The sequence below is a fragment of the Ambystoma mexicanum genome, chromosome 10 (assembly GCF_040938575.1).
Source record: "Ambystoma mexicanum isolate Mex_15411 chromosome 10, UKY_AmexF1_1, whole genome shotgun sequence".
Taxonomy (NCBI): domain Eukaryota; kingdom Metazoa; phylum Chordata; class Amphibia; order Caudata; family Ambystomatidae; genus Ambystoma; species Ambystoma mexicanum.
This window is the reverse complement of record NC_090932.1, coordinates 1,384,722,951-1,384,740,046: the sequence shown is the minus strand read 5'-3', so window position 1 is coordinate 1,384,740,046 and position 17,096 is coordinate 1,384,722,951. Positions and strand designations below refer to the sequence as shown.

The window sequence follows — 17,096 nt, the reverse complement described above, 5'->3', positions numbered from 1 at the left end:
TACGGCCAATCATTTTTTCCACAACAAATCTGTCTGTAAGTCATTCCATAGTATAGGAGGTAGGAAACAAGAGCAAGGAGAAGCCCACACTACACAGCCTATAAATGGCGTAAATGAGTGGCTACCCCAATGCACAATATAAACATACACGTTGCAATAGCCGTTCTTGTTCACCATGTCCACACCAGCCGCCACCCAAAACACAAGGACCTCGCAGAAAAGAGGAGGAGGGCTGCTCCAGTGGCAGGGTGAAAGTCAGGAACTCATGTTCGTGTGAGCAGTGCTCGGCTCACCAGGTCTCCTCCCTGCACTTGTTTAAACCTGCCTCCCGCGGGGAGGAGCGTTTCCCCCCCAGGGACTCAGAGCGGGCGCCGTGGTGTAAGTGACAGAAAATATGAACGCAGGATCCCCGGCCCAAGCCACGGAAGCGGCGAGCTGAAAGGGAGGCAGAAATAAGACGAGTTTGGAGTTGGCTTCCTGCATAACAAGCTGGCTACATCGGGCGCGGGAAACAAACAAAACATTCTCTCAAGGCATTGGCAGAGAGACAGTTCACAGTTACAGGTGAAGCCTGCACTGCAGCCAGCCGCCCATTCCCCCGCGACGCATGAGAAACTAGAAACTGTGAACACTGGCCCTTCATAGGAGTTATTCTCAACCATAACTTGCTCTTCTCCGGGTGGAGGGGCCCCGCAGTACACGTCGTGCCGTTAGAACAGTAACCGCATAGGGTATGTCCCATGAGGACAGAGGGGGTCTCACTTCAGACTATGTCCCCGAAAGCACTGAATGACTAGAGTATGCTGCATGCCATGACTACCCTGTGCCAGCCTCTGACTTTTAACCAAAGCACCGGCCGGTCGAGGGATCTCCAGCTTTGGAAAGCCCGGCCTTTTCACTTCCCACTGGAGACCCGAGAGGTCAATGAACTGTCCCCTTGACCTTAGCCGGCGCGCAAACGCCAACAGTGAAAAAGCGCTGACTTCTGACTGAATGGGAGCCACGCGTGCGCGCTTCCAGGTGCGCGGGGTATGGACACGAAGCACCTCACTTACCTCCACTTCTCCAGGGCTGCGGGCTCCGGTGCCTCCCTCCGGGTGCTGGGCCCCGCTGGGACACTGCAGGCCTGTGCTGAGACTGGAGGAGGCGGTGCCCTGCAGTGAGCCTCTGCTGAACTCTCTCTCCAGCCTGTGCCCTGTGGTACCTTGTTCCGCTCTCTCGGTCTGCCACCTAAACACTAACTTCCCTGGCCGTCAGAGGAGCTCTGCCTCCGCCGGCTCACTCTCTCTCCCTCCCCTCAGCCCACACCACCAACAGACCACCGCCTGCTTCCTGAGCAAACACACCACGCCCTCCCGCAGCAGACCCCCGACAAACGCATGCCTGTCTCCAAAGCGGAGCTCCAGCCCGCCTTACCCAAGTGCTCTCATCGGTGTCCCTAGGTTGCTGGGGGGGGGGGGGGGGGGGGCGGCGGCGGCGGCTGGGGTCGACTACCTGCCCCTTAAGTATATATTTGGGGTGGGGGACGGCTTTTACTATTCCAACTCCAAACCTCCAACATTTGATGCAGAGCTTTATATTTTGCAGCACCTGGGATGGGGCTGAACGAAGTTCACAGGGGCTCTTTTGAATGAACACTAGTGTTGGGGTGCTTGCTTTCCCACCCGCTGCTCAAACTCTAATAAGACATGGGTTTCACCACCACCTATGCCAAATTACGGCCTCCCTCTTCAATGCCTGGGGGGGGGGGGTGGGGGTGGATATTAAAGTGTGCCGTACTTGCCAACCGTAGGCTACTGCTTTTTAAGCAGTCCTACCTGCTACAGATTTCAGTGACAGATCCTACTGCTTTTTATAGTGACAAGTAATTTATGTGACTATAAGGCAAGCTCCAGGGCAAAGCATGCAGTACATTAATTAGTCCGTACAGTGGACTGGTAGGTGATTACTTTGATTGGGCTCAGACCAATCCACTGACCTGACAGCTACGTGACTGTCCTGCACTCTGGCCGAGACAACCCTTAGGTGAACCACCAGCTAAGGCAAGTGGCAGAGTGTAACACCTTCACACAACATCTGCATATCAGACTAAGGGGGGTATCAGTCACCATGTTCTTCAGTGTTCAACTTGCAATAAATATGTACTGCCTGGGCTGCTGCTACAGAGCAGTGGCAAACGTTGCCCACCAGCTCTGTGTAATTACCTTCTGTGAAGTTAGGTCATTGAATTTTGTGTTAAGTTACCATTCAGAATTATACATTTTTAACATCTGAACATCTTTCCATGTTGTGCTGTTTGATAGGTTGTGTACTTTAGAATGCTTCAGTTGTGCCAAGAATGTATGTTTTGCATTTGGGAATTATTATTTTTGAAACCTGAAAAATCCTACATCTTTTTGGTCACAGAATGTTGGCAAGTATGGTGTGCTCTCTTTTTCGCCTCCACTACTGCCTTTTTGCGATCGCATGTAATCCTAATATTACTGTTGGGCCTTTAGCTCTATATACGGATTTATACCTTGACATTAAGTTATAGGGGTACTACTTCCTGGTTGTTACATCTACATCTTAGCATCTTACCCTTCCATACGCGGCCCCATGAACACCAACTTCCGACGAGACGCCATACCACTCAAAAAGGGGCTCGTGACCCAGAACCTGCATTACTGCCTTCCTCTATCTGCCTCGGGGTGTTTGAATTCATGCACATTCTTTTTCACCACCATTTTTTCATCCACTGCCCTTTCTCCTGAAGGAAAAACACCCTCATAAAATCGAATGCAAGGAAGGCGGCAATATCCATATAGCAACCTCTAAATCATTGTCTTAAAAATACACCACTACTCGCCTGTAATAAGAAAATGACATCATTATTTCAACTGTAATACATTACAGTTTTAATAGTACAACGTATAGTGCTTGAGCCAGCAGAGGGCACAGTTCCAGCTGTCACTGCAACACTTAATCTGTGACAAGATTTTTAAATGAATTCCTTTTTTCTAAAATCTATTTCTGTGATATTTTACAGCCATTATTTGAGAAGAAACTATTTTATGGTAGTATGTTTATTTTGTGCACTGCTGAAGTTTAACACAGGAGATCAAGATTATATCTGCATGCAACATTTATTTTAAACCGTAAAACTGATTTAGATTTTTATTAAACTGCTTATACTATATTTCAACAATACATTACACGCTGAATAGTGTTTTTTAATAAAAAAGCTGCTACAGGGGGCGCAGGAGAAAATACCCGCATAGGCACGTAGCTCTTAGGAGTACTGGGCACTGCCCCTGAATAAAGGGGCGCGCAGGCACCGACAGCAGAGCCAAAAAGCAATCCAGAGGGAATCACCACGCGCAGAGCATAGCACATGCACCACGGCAACCACAGCCATAAGCAAAACCCAGCAGGAAGTCCAGGCCACAGTGTAAAACACAGAGGCACACACGTGAGGAGGGGCAGCCACCGGCATAGCTAGGCAAGGAAGAGATGAGGAGCAGCGGCGTACCAGAGTGACGGGAGGGACAGAGAGAAATCCTCACTGAGCACAGGTGGAATAGCGGATCCCACTGGTCCCGAAGTGATCAGCCGGCTTCGGAGCACGTGGCAAGGGGCCGGAGGAACCCATCGAAGCGGCCCAAAGGCGCAGCCAGGGGTGGATCCCCCGAAGAACAGAGAGAGAGGACCCCAAGGTCTGGTTGGTAGGAGAGATGTGGAGTGGAGAAGGACATCAAGATGGGGGGGATAGTGGTCCAACTGAAGCAGCCCCAGAGGTGCCAGATCCTACGGGGAAAACAAGACACAAGCACTACAGCGAATAGAAGAGGTGCACCTGACACTGCACCTACTCTACAATCACTGCAGAACTCACGAGAGGGGCAAGGGGGCTAGCTAACACGGACACAAGTCAAGAGCAAGAGACCTGAAAGTGGTCACAGAGAAGTTAGACTTGGACACGGGTGCACCCCCTGTTGTAACAAAGTGAAGCAGAGACAATAACGACACTGATGGGATTAGTGAAAGGAGGAACACAAGAGCAGAGGGTAGCAACGAAGGTGGGGCCGGGCAAAGGAACGCAGGATCAGAGGTCAACAGATAGAAAAAGAACGAGCATAGGCTATCGGCGGAAGCCAGGCGCACAGGAAGAAGAGGGGAAAACCCAGAAATGAGGAAAGAGAGGAAGAAAGGAATAAAAGAACCAGAAGAGAGCAAAGGGCGCATCTGGGCTGGTGATGAGAGAGATGGACGATACAACGCCACAATCAGGGACGCAAGCAGGGTCAGCAAGGAAGGTATCAGAGGTGAAAATGATTACCAAAATGGACATGTCTCTGTTCTCGACTAAGGAGTACTCTGGACACATCCTGGCGGAAATTAAGGCCTTCAGGGGAGATATACAAGCCTTGTTGACAGACCTAACCAGCAGAATGATCACGGTAGAGAACAAAGTGGAGGGCATAGAACGCAACCAGCTCAATGCGGACATGATGGAAATGAGGCTTGATGCTAGGTTGATGGAGCTGGAGCTTCGAGAAGAAGTGATGTTGAAAATGGATGCCTTAGAAAATAGAGAGTGACAGAACAACATGAGGATACTGGGTTTGAAGGAAACAGCAAGGGAGACCCCAAGACAAGTGGATGAGAAAATACAGGCCCTAGTGCACCACCTTTTTTTGAAGCAGAAGGGGGAAACTGTTACAATGTGAGAGAGCGCATAGAGGGGGGGGGGAAACCATAAGGGAGTGGCCCCGCTCCATAGTAGCAAAATTCCTAAGCTACAAGGACAAAACTGAAATATTGAAAAGCAACAGAGGGAATTGGATTTTTAGGGCTCCAAAGTTATGATCTATCAAGATCTGTCCAACATCACGCTCTCCAGGCGCAGAGACTGCAGGCCCCTCACAAAGTGGCAGCAAGAAAAGGACATCCGGTGCATATGGGGCTACATGTTCTCATTGCAATTCGAAGTGGAGGCAGTACACTATCACATAACCTCGGCGGAGGAAGCAGAGCAAGCCCTATGTCCACTCAGAGCAGACATAGAAGCTGAACCGAGGGGACCCGATGGACCGACTACAAGCAGGGGATGACCAAGCTCTGCGCCAGGCCCACAGAGAAGGAGAAGAGGACAAACAGGCAGAAAATAAATGCGTTTGAACGGACCATCAACCCAAAAGATGCCTGCAACAGCGGCACGGCCGCAAGAGAACAATTCCAGAAAAAGGACTAAGTGATGGCTGGCGAGATAATCACAATACCTGGTGGAAGGTAAAGGTACAACAGTTGATTGCTGGAGGGGGATGTACATGCCTGCTCCAGAGTGGCCCTCTGTGGGAGAGAGGGCGTCACAACAACACGTACTGACTACAACAAGTTAAAGTTATACACAGTTACAAAGTTGACAGGGGTTTTTTGTAATGGGTTTAGCCCCAGAGAAGGAGGTGTCGGACAGGGGAAAAGTAGATTCCACAACAGGGCAGAGAGCGAACGGACGAGTCACTAGCTATGCAAAGGAGGAAAAGGATGGCAAGAAGGAGTAGATACAATGGGGGAAAGGTGAAGCTACCAGGGGTCTGGTAGTGGGAACGTTGAATGTGAAAGGCCTAAATTCCCCAATGAAGAGGTCCCTAATTGCAAGGGATTTCCATAGGGCCTCCCTGGATGTACTTTTTTTGCAGGAAACATGTCTACTGCAAGGAGAGGAGCAGGACTAGGACCGGTCCACTGGGCGTCTGGAAAGACCAAGAGGGGCAGTGTCGGAATAGTTTTACATAAACAATGCAGAGTACGGGGGTGTGTAGCTACTAACCTGTTGGAGGGAAGGTTGATGATACTGCAAGGCAACATGGAGGGGGCTAGGGCATTACTGGCAGCGGTATATGCACCCAACCAGGGGCAAGCACAATTTATACTAAAGGTGCTTCATGTAATACAGGGGCTGGAGGCTGATCTACAAATCATAGGGGGGGGGGATTTAACTCCTGGGCAGACGAAACCTGGAAAACAGGGGGAGAGGAGGGTCCTGAAGGAAGAGAAGGTAGATTGGGGCACTTGGGAAGAGCGATAGAGGCAAGGGGGCTAGTAGACACTGGAGACAGCAGCACCCGCAGGAGGAAGGATACACCTTTTTTCAGCCCCCCACAAAGCATACACTAGGATCGACTACCTGCTCCTAAACAAAGACTAGGGAACGAGGGTGATGAGCTCCAACATTAGGCCGGTTGGGTGTGCCGACTATGATATGGTATTAATGAAAATTGATATAGAAAGACTGCACAGGCCAGACAGTTGACGCTGTGACAAATTGCTCTGGAGAGACCATCTCTTTTGTGGACCAACTGGCTAAGGCAATCATTGACTATTTTGAACTAAATGACACCGGAGAAGTATGCACGGATGTGGTTTGGGATGCGGGAAAGGCAACTTGGAGGGGGCTATTGATCAGGGAGGGCGCAAGGCAGGAAAGGGAGCTCTGCTGGAAGAGAGATTGAGGAAAGAGATGGGGGGGGGGGAGGATGCATGTGACAGAAGGGAACACGGATTAGATAAGGGAAGAGCTTCTATTAAAGAGGACGGAGCTAAATGCACTAGAGCTGGGGGAAATAGAGGAACCTCAAACAGAAATATTACGAGAAAGGGGACAAGACTGACGCACCATTAGCGGGAAGCCTCGGGGCACAGAGAGCAGAAAGATGGGTGTCCACCTCGGGGGACCCTGAAGGGGTTAGCCGGGACTCACAGAAAGACATAGCAGAGGTTTCGCCCTATATTACGAGAAGCTTTACAAATCGGAAGCCCCCAGTGGGGAAACCATAGTAAGGGATTACCTCAGGGAAGTGGAAATGCCTAAGCTCCCAGGCCCAGAGGTGGACCACTTAGAGAGCCCAATAACAGCAGAGGAGATGCAGGAGACGTTATCACGCCTCCCGAATGGAAAAGCACCGGGCGAGGACGGATACACTATAGGGTTCTATAAAAAATGTGCAGGCGTCCTGTCAACATATGGTGAAGTTATATAACCACATCTTAGCTACAGGGGAGGCGCCGGCAACTTCTAAGGCATTATTATCAGTGATCTCAAAGGAAGGAAGGGACCCAGCCCAGTGCTCGTCGTACCGCCCCATCTCACTATTAAATGTGGATGAGAAAATATTCACGCGGGTCTTGGCGACACGCTTTGAAGGGAAACTACCCAATTTTGTCCACCCCGACCAGATGGGGTTTATAGCACGTAGACGGGGTCCAGATGCGATTCGGAAGACCTTGGATCTTATCGAACACACTAGGGGAGACCCAACAGAATATGCATTACTGAGCCTGGACGCAGGAAAGGCCTTCGGCCGGGTCAAGTGAGGCTTTCTATTCGCCATACTGCGGAAAATGGGATGAGAAAGAATGTGCTGAGCGATTGGGGTGATCTATTCAGGTCCTACGGCAAAGGTGGTTGTAAATGGGAAGAAGTTTAGGGAGTTTGGGCTTGGTAGAGGTACGAAGCAGGGATTTCCGCCCCAAGGACCTCCTATTAGCCTTGACTATGGAACCACTGGGGTAAAAAGATACACAAGGATGTCCAGATAAAAGGCGTGGGAGTGGGGTTTGAAAGCCATAAAATAAGCATGTACGCAGATGATATTCTGTTTTACCTCTCAAAGATATTGGTGTCAGTCCTGATCGTACTTGAGTTATTGGAAGATTACCGAAATGTCTGCCTTCCAGGTAAATATGAATAAATCAGTTCTCCTTCCCCTGAAAGAGGTAACAGGGGGACAAACAGAGGAATGGGGCACGCTAGGGATACCGGTGATAGATAACAGCATAAAATACCTGGGGGTGAGGATACCCAGAGTACTGGATAACCTATATGAGCAGAATTTCCCCCCGCTACTGTACAGGCTCTTTGTTGAGCTGGAAATTTGGTTGAAGCTCACCATCTCCTAGTTAGGTAGACTGAATGCAGTCAAGATGATGCTTCTCCCAAGGAGAATCTGTATCAGGCACTGCCAATAGAGCTACCAGACTCGCACTTTACAGAGCTGAAGAGAAGGATAGTGAGGTTCCTGTGTCAATGGAAGAAATGGAGAGTAGCTTATAGGCTGCTAGTACAACCCGAGTCCTGAAGAAAGATGAATTCGTAGATCTGAGTGCGCTCGAAGAGAGTTTGGGAATAGGTAAAATCTCTGTATTCAAATACCTGCAGCTCAAAGGAGTGCTCGCGTCGGAGAAATGGCAGGCGGACCTGCAAAGGGAACTGACTGGGACGGAGAGGATACTAAGTACAGAAAGCGGGACGAGGGTTCTCATATCTAAATTGTACCAAGCCCTACTGGAGGCACAGGGTGGGGAAATCGGAATATTTAAGAGGAAGTGGGAAAGGGACATACGGATGGAAATGGAAGCAGACCAGTGGAGAGGGTTATGTGTGAATGCGCACTGTACTTCTATAGCCTGCCAGTATAAGCTGCACAGGCTCAAACCCCTATACAGGTGGCAATGGGACCCGGTAAGGCTCTCTAAGATGTACCCAGGGGCTGACCCACACTGTTGGAGGTAATGCGGGCAAACAGCAGACTACTGGCATATGTGGTGGGCATGCAAGAAAGTAAAGAAATACTGGAAGGAGATTTTGGGATGATAAGAGCCCTAGACGGGGTGGACAGGGAGCTGAACCCCCTACTTGTAATATTTGGAATGGAGGTTGTGGAGGGGGACTGGGTGAAACTCCTGCAAATTCCCCACTACCTGTTGGCTGCCAGGTCATGCCTGGCAGGGGTATGGAAGAGGGGAACTTCCAAGCGAAAGACAATGGGCCCTGAAAGCCTTGGACGTGTACAGAATGGAGCAGCTGACTAGACAGATAACCCCATCAAGGGAAATGGTGGAGGCAGCCTTTCTAGGGAGGTATGACCCAGAGAGGCCACAATCCGGGGCAATGACTGGTGATGCAGACACCACGGCAACCTCAAGGAGTGATGATAAACCAGATGCAATGGTCCCTACCGGGGAGAGCGATGATTTGATCCAGAAATACAGGGGGAAGAGGGAATGAACAATGGTGGCGAGTCCCAACCCAGACCCCAGAGGGATAATTGAGAGCATGGAAAAAAGACTTGAGTCGAAAGGTGGAAGAGAGGGGCGTAGGAGCCGTGAAAGCAGGCTCCAATGAGACAACCGACATGTCCTCCCAGGGGCTGTGGAAGGATGAAGAGGGGAAGGTAGGGACAGGGAAGGGGGAGTTGGGGGCATTTAAAAGTTGACAGGGGGACCCAGAGGGGGTGGGGGGAGTCCGAATGGTGAATCACATAAAATGCAAGAAAATATCGTACAAGTCTATATTGCTTATGCTAATTCACTAATAAAGTATATTTGGAAAAAAGCTGCTTCACTGCTTATATTAATCAGCAACAGGATGATCTTTTACTTTAGATTAAGCAAGATGCCCGGTGTTAAGGGTGGTGGAGGGGTAATGTGTGTGCCATATGCATTAAGGAACAAAATACCCCTTACCGTAAATAAAAAGGATATTGCAGAGTTCTGTGACCTTATAAAGGAACTCTGCCTTCTGCCTTGCTCCTAATCTGGTCTCGGGTCTCCTCTGTGACCTCCAATATCCTTAAAACATGCAATGGGGAGGACCTTATCCTATATATAATACTTTGAAGTCTGCAATATTTGTATAAATGTCTGTATGTAATATATGGGATATAGTACCACCTACCATATAAGGACACTGACGAGTCCAGTGACCAAATAGATAGATGAGGTTGAAGGCAGAGTTCCTCTCGAAGGTCAAAGAACTCCAAGGTGCCTTGCAAAATCTTTATGCATGGTAGTATGTCTTTTATTCCTTATAATAATAAATTACCACACACTGTCTTCCCCTTTTTAATACCTGGCCTCTTGCTTAATCTAATGTGAGTGATCTTCGTGATGCATATAATCAACGCAGAATCTGTTTTGGTGTAAAAAAAAAAAACACAAACAGTTTAACAGGTTTCAGAAAAAAATACTTAAATAACTTCAATAAAATGCAACGGTTTAAATGATAACATGCAGATATGATATGTCATTTATAACGCGCCCATACACAAGTGGTTCAAGGCGCAACAAGACCAGATGGGGAAGACGGAGGGCGGACCAGACAAATGTTCTTACTAGGCCTTGTCATTCTGATCGTGCAAGTGCGACAGTGCAAGGTGCAGGGGGAGTGGGAGAGGGGGGAAGTGCAGCCAGGGCAGAGCAGCTGTGGGTAAGTGCAAGGAGGCAGGGGACTGTAGAGGTCACAAATGCACAGAGGCAGCTGAGACTGATCATAGATGGGCCTGCTACCCAGTGAGGCTCTGAGGGTAGCCAGGCAACCAGTCTGTGCAGCAGGCAGGTAGGTCAGCAGGGGAGTCAGAGGAAGAAAGCGGAGAAGACTAGGAAGGTCTTGAGCTGCTTCCGGAACTTCAGCTGGTCTGACTCCGGTTTGAGAGGGGCAGGGAGACCATTCTAGAGGGAGACACCTTCAAAGGAGAGAGATCTACCCACCACTCCACCTGGCGAAGCATCTGACCCTTAGAGAGTTGGAGATAGCTGAGCGAAGGACTCAGGAAGGAAAGTATTTTGGAGGAGAGAATTGGATTTAATGCAGGCCCCAGCCCAAGAATGCCTTATGGACAATGCAGAGAGTCTTGAACTTAATCCGTGCTGCCACCGGGAGCCAATGTAGAGATATCAGGGCTGGAGACATATAGTCCCTGGGTTTGAGGCCAAGGATAAGTCTTGCAGTCCTATTCTGGATTAGTTGCAGAGGGCGGAGAGTAGAGAAAGGCAGATTGAGAAAGGGGCTTTTGCAGTAGTTCAGCCTAGAGAGAACCAGGGTTCTGGAGACAGTGAGCTTTTGAGGGAAAGTCTGAAAAGGAAGAATACGTCTGAGGAGGTGCAGCTGTTGGTGAGCCGCCTTGGCAAGGTCCGTGATGTGAGGAGAAAAGGAGAGAGTGGAGTCTAAGATGACACCAAGGTTTTTTGCCTCGCAGGAAGGTGAAGGAAGAGGGCCCAAGGAGGGTGGCCAGACTGAGAAGGAAAGCGGGAGCACGGGTTCCAATGGGAAGGATCTCAGTCTTACTGGCATTAAGGCAGAGATCGTTGGAGGCGCACCAAATCTGAATCACGGATAGACAGGAATGAGCGAGAGAGGAGAGGAGGCTGAGGGGAGCCTGAAAGAGAGCGGAGTCATCTGCATAACAGTGACAGTTAGAGGAGAAGGTAGAGACCAGGTGGGCAAAAGAACCAAGTACACATTGAAGACCCAGGATGAGAGGGTAGAGCACTGAGGAACACCCTTGTGGAGAGAGAGGTGGTGGAGAGAAAGGACCCACGTTGGACCTGGGAGGGTCGGCCAGGAAGGAACGAGGTCAACCACTGCAGAGCCTGATCCATGATGCCCAGGTTCCTGCGGAGTCGATTGATCAGAATGGCGTGATTGACCATTTCAAAAGCAGAGGCAAGGTCAAGGAGGATGAGGATAGCAGGAAGAATGGTGTCAAGGTTAGAGAGCAGATCTTCATGTGTGTTCATTAGAGCAGATTCCGTGCCTCTGGCTGCTCTGAGGCCAGACTGATGGTCGTGGGGGTAACCAACAGATTTGTTGTGGACAGGTGTTTGCCGAGGAAAGCAGTGATCGAGATCGGGCAGTAGTTTGCCGGGCAGGCAGAATCAGCCGTGGGTTTTTTAAGGAGGGGTGCACAAGGGAGTGCTTGAGAGAGGGGAAAGATACAGTGGGGAAAGAGTGATTGCAGAAATCAGTCAAGGCTGGATCGAGGGTGTCGATGTGGTATGGTTCTGGTGGAGCAGGGGAGCACCTGTTTGGACAACACTTTAATAGATCAGACTTGTCTAGAAACATTGTCGGAGAGGAAGAAGGAGGAGGAGGAGAGGGAGACGTGGCCGGAGGGGCAGGCCAAGAGAGGTAGAGGAGGGGGGAGAGAGAGGACAGGATGTCATGAGTTTTAATGCTGCAGTGAGAAGACAGGGCCGTACGGAGGGAACAGGAGGTTGAGACTGCAGAAGGATTGGCCAGCTCCTTGCAAATTTTAAAGAGTTTGGCCGTGTTGTTAGAGGCTGCAGAAAAGTAGGCTTGGATGTAGACTCTCTTCTTGGACAGGACAGAGAGTCTGTATTGCCTATGGAGCAGGCAGCAGGCCAGTTTATCAGAGGAGGCGCCCGAAGCCCTCCACTTCCTCTCAGCCACCTTGCACTTGGTTTCAGGGCATCAAGGTCGGAATCATACCAAGAGTTGCACTTGGAGGTAGGCTTCAGACGTATTCTCATGGCAGGGGCAATGATGTCCAGAGTGTTGGAGATGGTAAGATGCAGCGTAGAGAGGGCTGTGTCAGAGTGTGAGTCAGCTGCAGGAGTAGGAGGAGCAGAGAAACTAGAGGCAAAGGCATGCACTGACACACGCTTCATGGGCCGATTGACCAAGAAGGTAGGTGGCAGTACTGGCTGGGTTTAGCCTGAGGGACAGATTTTCAGATGAGAGGAAAGCAGGAAGTGGTCAGTCTAAGAGAGAGGAGTGGTGAGAGGGTTATAGAGGGAAATGTCTGAGGGAATGAGAACATCCAAGGTGCATCCAGCAGAGTGTGACGGACCAGAGAGTAGAATGGAGAGAGTGTCGCAGAGGTTGCAGAAGAGCCCATAGGAGGGATTAGAAGCATTCTGGTAGATGGTGACATCTCGGAGGAGGAGAAGTTGAGAGGTAGAGGCAAGGAGAGAAGAGGAGAGGTCCGCCTGCTCTGAGAGGATTAGGGCAACTTGGCTAAGTGGCCTGTAGATGGTGGCCACAGTCAGAGAGAGGCCAGGAGAGCTAGAGAGCCAACAGACTAGGCATTCAAAGGAGGAGTAGGCCTGCGTAGGAATGACAGAAGGTGGGACTCACTCCAGAAAGATGAGATTATCCACCTCTGGGTTGGTTGATTGTGGGCTCAGAGAAGATATTGTTGTCATCAGGGAGGGGAGTGTCAAAACCTGTGACCGAGCTGGCCGTGAACCATGTCTTCGTGAGAACGAGGACGTCCAGGTCAAGTTCTTTGAGGAGGTGGCAGATGCCAGAGGAGTGTTTGACAGCAGAGCGAGAGTTGAGAGTAGCAACTTGGAGGAAGTTGACACATTTTCCGAGGTGAGGTACACCCAGCAGAAGTGGTAGAGGGACCAGAGAGTGGGTAGAGGTGGTAGCAGGAGGTGGCATAGTAGCCAGAGAGGAGAAAGGTGCCAGATAGGTGGTGGAAAAAGGAGGTGGCAGAGGGGTCAGAAAAGTGCTAGTAGGAGTTGCAGGAGAAGGAAGGAAGTTGATAAGATGTGGGAGACGCCTATCGAAAAGGAGGAGATTCGGCTGAGGACCCTGGACCAAGACTGTGCCATTCAGATAAACATTAATGATGGTCTTGAAGGAGTGGAAGGAGGCCAAGAGGACCTCCCGCTGAGTGCCACCATTGATGGGAGAGAGATCCGAGACCATATGAGGAGTCCATAGGTCTGGTGAGGGAATGACAAAGAGGATGTCATTGAGAGTCTGTCTGGATGAAGCAATGATGTAGGTATCAGCGACAGCAAGGCCTGAGTTGGAAGTTAGGATGTCCCTCTTGAACTTCTTACTTCCAGACATAGTGAGAGGGATAGGATAGGAGCTAGAGTAGCAGTTAGGGTAGATTGGAGAAACGAAAAGCGCCATAGAGGGTGCAAGCAGGAAAGTAGGAGGAGGAGGGAGCGAAAGAGAGGGGAGAACGTACAGCCCAGCGCCGTCAATGCAGGATGCGCATGGGGTGGATTCGGGGGTCAAACAACGGGGAACACAACAGGGGAGCAGTACCTCCAGCGGAGTGGGGACTAAGAGTGGGAGGGAGCCAAATGGGATGCAGTTCACAGTACAACAGTAACCACAATGCAAAACCACCCAGATTCAACTTTCCTAAAAGAGAGAGAAGGCCTAGTTGTAGCAGAGAAGCAGTGCAAATGCGACTTTCCTGGGGAAATGAGAAGGGTAGCTAAGCAAGACAGAGGTGCAGCAGGTGGTGCGGTAAGTGAAAACAGGTATCATTTGATGGGTGGGTCAGTTAGTGGGGTGCAGTGAATGCTGCCCCCGCAACCACCCCTACCTAGTTCATAGCAGCAGGTTGAAGGCTGCAGGAGCCTTGCTTCCCCTGGCAGACACCATCTTGGACTGCTTCAGGGGAGCTGCCCTTAGCCATGGGGCCCTTCGCCGCAGAGAGCTGCAACGGACAGAGGGCTACCTAGGGAGAGATGCCTATGAGAGATCAAAGACCTAATTCAGGGGTAAGGGGGGCTGGAAGACGGTCGCGGGAAGGGGAGATCGGGGAGAGGTCACAGGGAGGGGGCAGAAGAGTGGGTAAAAGTGGGATCCAATGCTAACCCAGAGATCAATTTAGCTGTAAAAGTAAAATGCCCAGAACACTAGCAGGAGCTTGGGTGTAACACCTTAACAGAGCTGCCAGAAGGGAAGCATACTACCATACATGGTTTATCAATTAATGGATATAAAGTGTCACAGAAATGTATTGTAGAAGAAAGACATTTGAAAAAGTATGGCCATAATTAAGTGCTGCAGCAAGAGGTACAATTCTGCTATGTACTGGCTCAATCAGCCAGCATTATGTTGTCACAACCAACTGTAATAACTGTTTCCAGTTGCAGGAATGATGCATTTTCTTATTACAGGTCAGTAGTGATGTCACAAATAGCATGTAATTAATGCTCTTAATACAGGCTTTAATACAGCAATTACTCAATGCCATGTATTATATTCTTATTACAGGTCTCACCCCGTTATAATCTTGGCATCCTTACTATTAGCACCTGGGGTGGGGAGAGTAACCAATCGGGTTGCTTGCACCTTGGGCTGAATACCACGATCCAAGCTTGCATTCCAAGCAACCCGACAGCTGCTTCCCCTGCCATCTTCCCTACACCCTCCCATCCATTAAACTTAATTTTCCCCAATTCCCACCTCCACTTACCTGATTGCAGCAGCAGCCCCACCGCCACTGCTACCGCTCCGTCTTCCTTCTTCTGGCCACCATAGAAATGGAAGAGGGGCTCTGCTTGGAGCCCATTCTTCCAGCTCCGTGGCGTCTCGTTTGTTCATTCAAAAGACACTGGTATATGCACCCTGGGTTACTGTATTGGCCCCCTGGGATGCTAATAGCAATAATAACCCGTTCCAAGGAGTGGAGCGGGTGATAATGCCACCGGGTACCCTCGTTAGAGGCCCTCACTACACTTGGGCCTTTAACGCTGGCCCTGGGCTGTTCTCGCCCATTCCAGCTTGTGAAATATGTGATTATTGCTATAATATCACATTTAGGTGTGACATCACAATGACTACTGCCAGAGGCAGCAGTTGTAAGGGACCACAAGTATAACTCGGACACAGAGATAAGTGTTGGTTACTGACTTTCAATTATCACAAAATAATAGGGGTTGTGACAAATCCTATCTCTCCCTAATCCTAAAAGGGATTCCCCTGCCTCAACAAAACAAAGGATCGTCTTTGTCAGGATTGTACTCTGAGAAGTGACCTCCATCCTGTGTCCAAAACCCTAAATTGACCCTTGCACGCTAAACTCAATGTAATGGGCAACTTGAGGTCATCTGTAAGCTAAATACATGTAGCTTTCTTTCAAAGTTCCAAACCTAACGTTTTAAGGTGCAGAAAATGAAAGATGATCCATCAAAAAAGGGGTTTTGCCTCCCCCCACATTTCATCTGGTGATTCAAATGTCCCTTTATCACAGGTCCAGTTTGTTCCCTTGAGTCTCATTTTAACACACAGTTCTTTTAAATATATTCAGTTTCTCACTCTCAATTAGTCTTAAAGGGGTATAGTTCTTTCCTTCTCCATTTTATGGTCACGGTTTCACAATTTCCAGGACAGGGTTTGACCCCTGAACTTTCTCAGTTCCTGCCCCTGGTATACTCCGCTGCCAGGGTGTTTGCAGCTTTATTACTTCTCTTGTTTTCTGGATCTCAATTATCTTCCAAAGGGTTATGCTTCTTCCCTTTCATAGTGGTTATCACTGTTCTACAATTTCAGGGTGGGGTTTTTACAAGAAAGTTCTCTTCTTACCCCTGGTTTACTCTCCTCCCAGGGCATCGCAATTGGGTGCGGGTCCCAAACTTGCACACTGCCTGGTTTGCTTTCCTACGAGGGATTTTGCTGTCCTCATGGGGCGTGAGTCCAAGACTCACCGTTTGTCTGTTTCACTATCCTGCCAGTGCTTTTCTGTTCTCTTGCATCCAGGAAATAATGTCTTTCAAGTGCTGGGTCACCAACCCTTTCTAAACAATGTTCGCATTCGTATTAATTATTTCAGTTCCTTTACTTGGGCTCTCTGGCAATGGTACCGGTATGCAGTATTTGTCCTGAAGTGCCCCGGTATCCCATTTGCTCTCCCTGGCTTACCGGTCATCACCTGCGGCTTTGGCGTTCCTCACATCATTCCATCTTCCCTGCTCCTGGCCCGCTGACTGGGAGTGCATCCCGTTATCTGCTTGATTCCCTCTTTGCCTTCTGCTTCTGGCGGCTCCAGCTGCTTGTGGCAATATTGCAGCAAACGTCTCTCGTCTAGGTCTATTTGCATGTTCCCGTCAGCCTCTGTGCCGCGTCCTGCTGTCTGCTCGCCTCCGGTGTCCCAACTGGTGTCAGAACAAGTCTGATTGAGCTGCAGTCTCTCTCTATCCCTATCCCTCCCCCTCTCCCTGTCCGTACCGCTCTCCTTCTCTCTCTACTCTCTCTCTCTCTCCCTCTTTCCTTCTCCCTCTCTCAGCTGTTAAGCTGTGTCAGTTTTAAACTTCCCAACATTGGTTAGCATTTTCCAAAGACTAGAATGCAGCCTTGGCTTATCGCTGCTGGTCATCCTCATTATGTCATCCTTCTTCCTCATCTCAGTACTATAAAAGGGAGGGGGACGGTATATAAGGTCATTGGCTGCATTGGAATAAGCCATACACGAATATTGTAAAGGTTCATGGGTGTCTTTAAGAATTATAACTGAAGGATTATTTTGATCCAGTTTTTGTCTGTCCTCCCCTACGTGGTC

General features: G+C 49.5%; 1 protein-coding gene across 2 annotated transcripts in view; it reads right to left on the bottom strand.

Moving 5' to 3' along the window:
* TRPV4 (transient receptor potential cation channel subfamily V member 4) overlaps window positions 1-17,096 on the bottom strand; it is an 848,481-nt gene that overhangs the window by 762,704 nt on the left and 68,681 nt on the right. Inside the window, exon 1 of one of the 2 annotated variants that reach the window (XM_069619409.1) lies at window positions 1,056-1,280. The exons of the other annotated variant lie outside the window; for it this stretch is intronic. The gene's annotated coding sequence lies outside the window, so the exon portion shown is untranslated. Of the gene's footprint in view, window positions 1-1,055; window positions 1,281-17,096 lie in introns of those variants that run through there. 2 annotated transcript variants of the gene reach the window in all.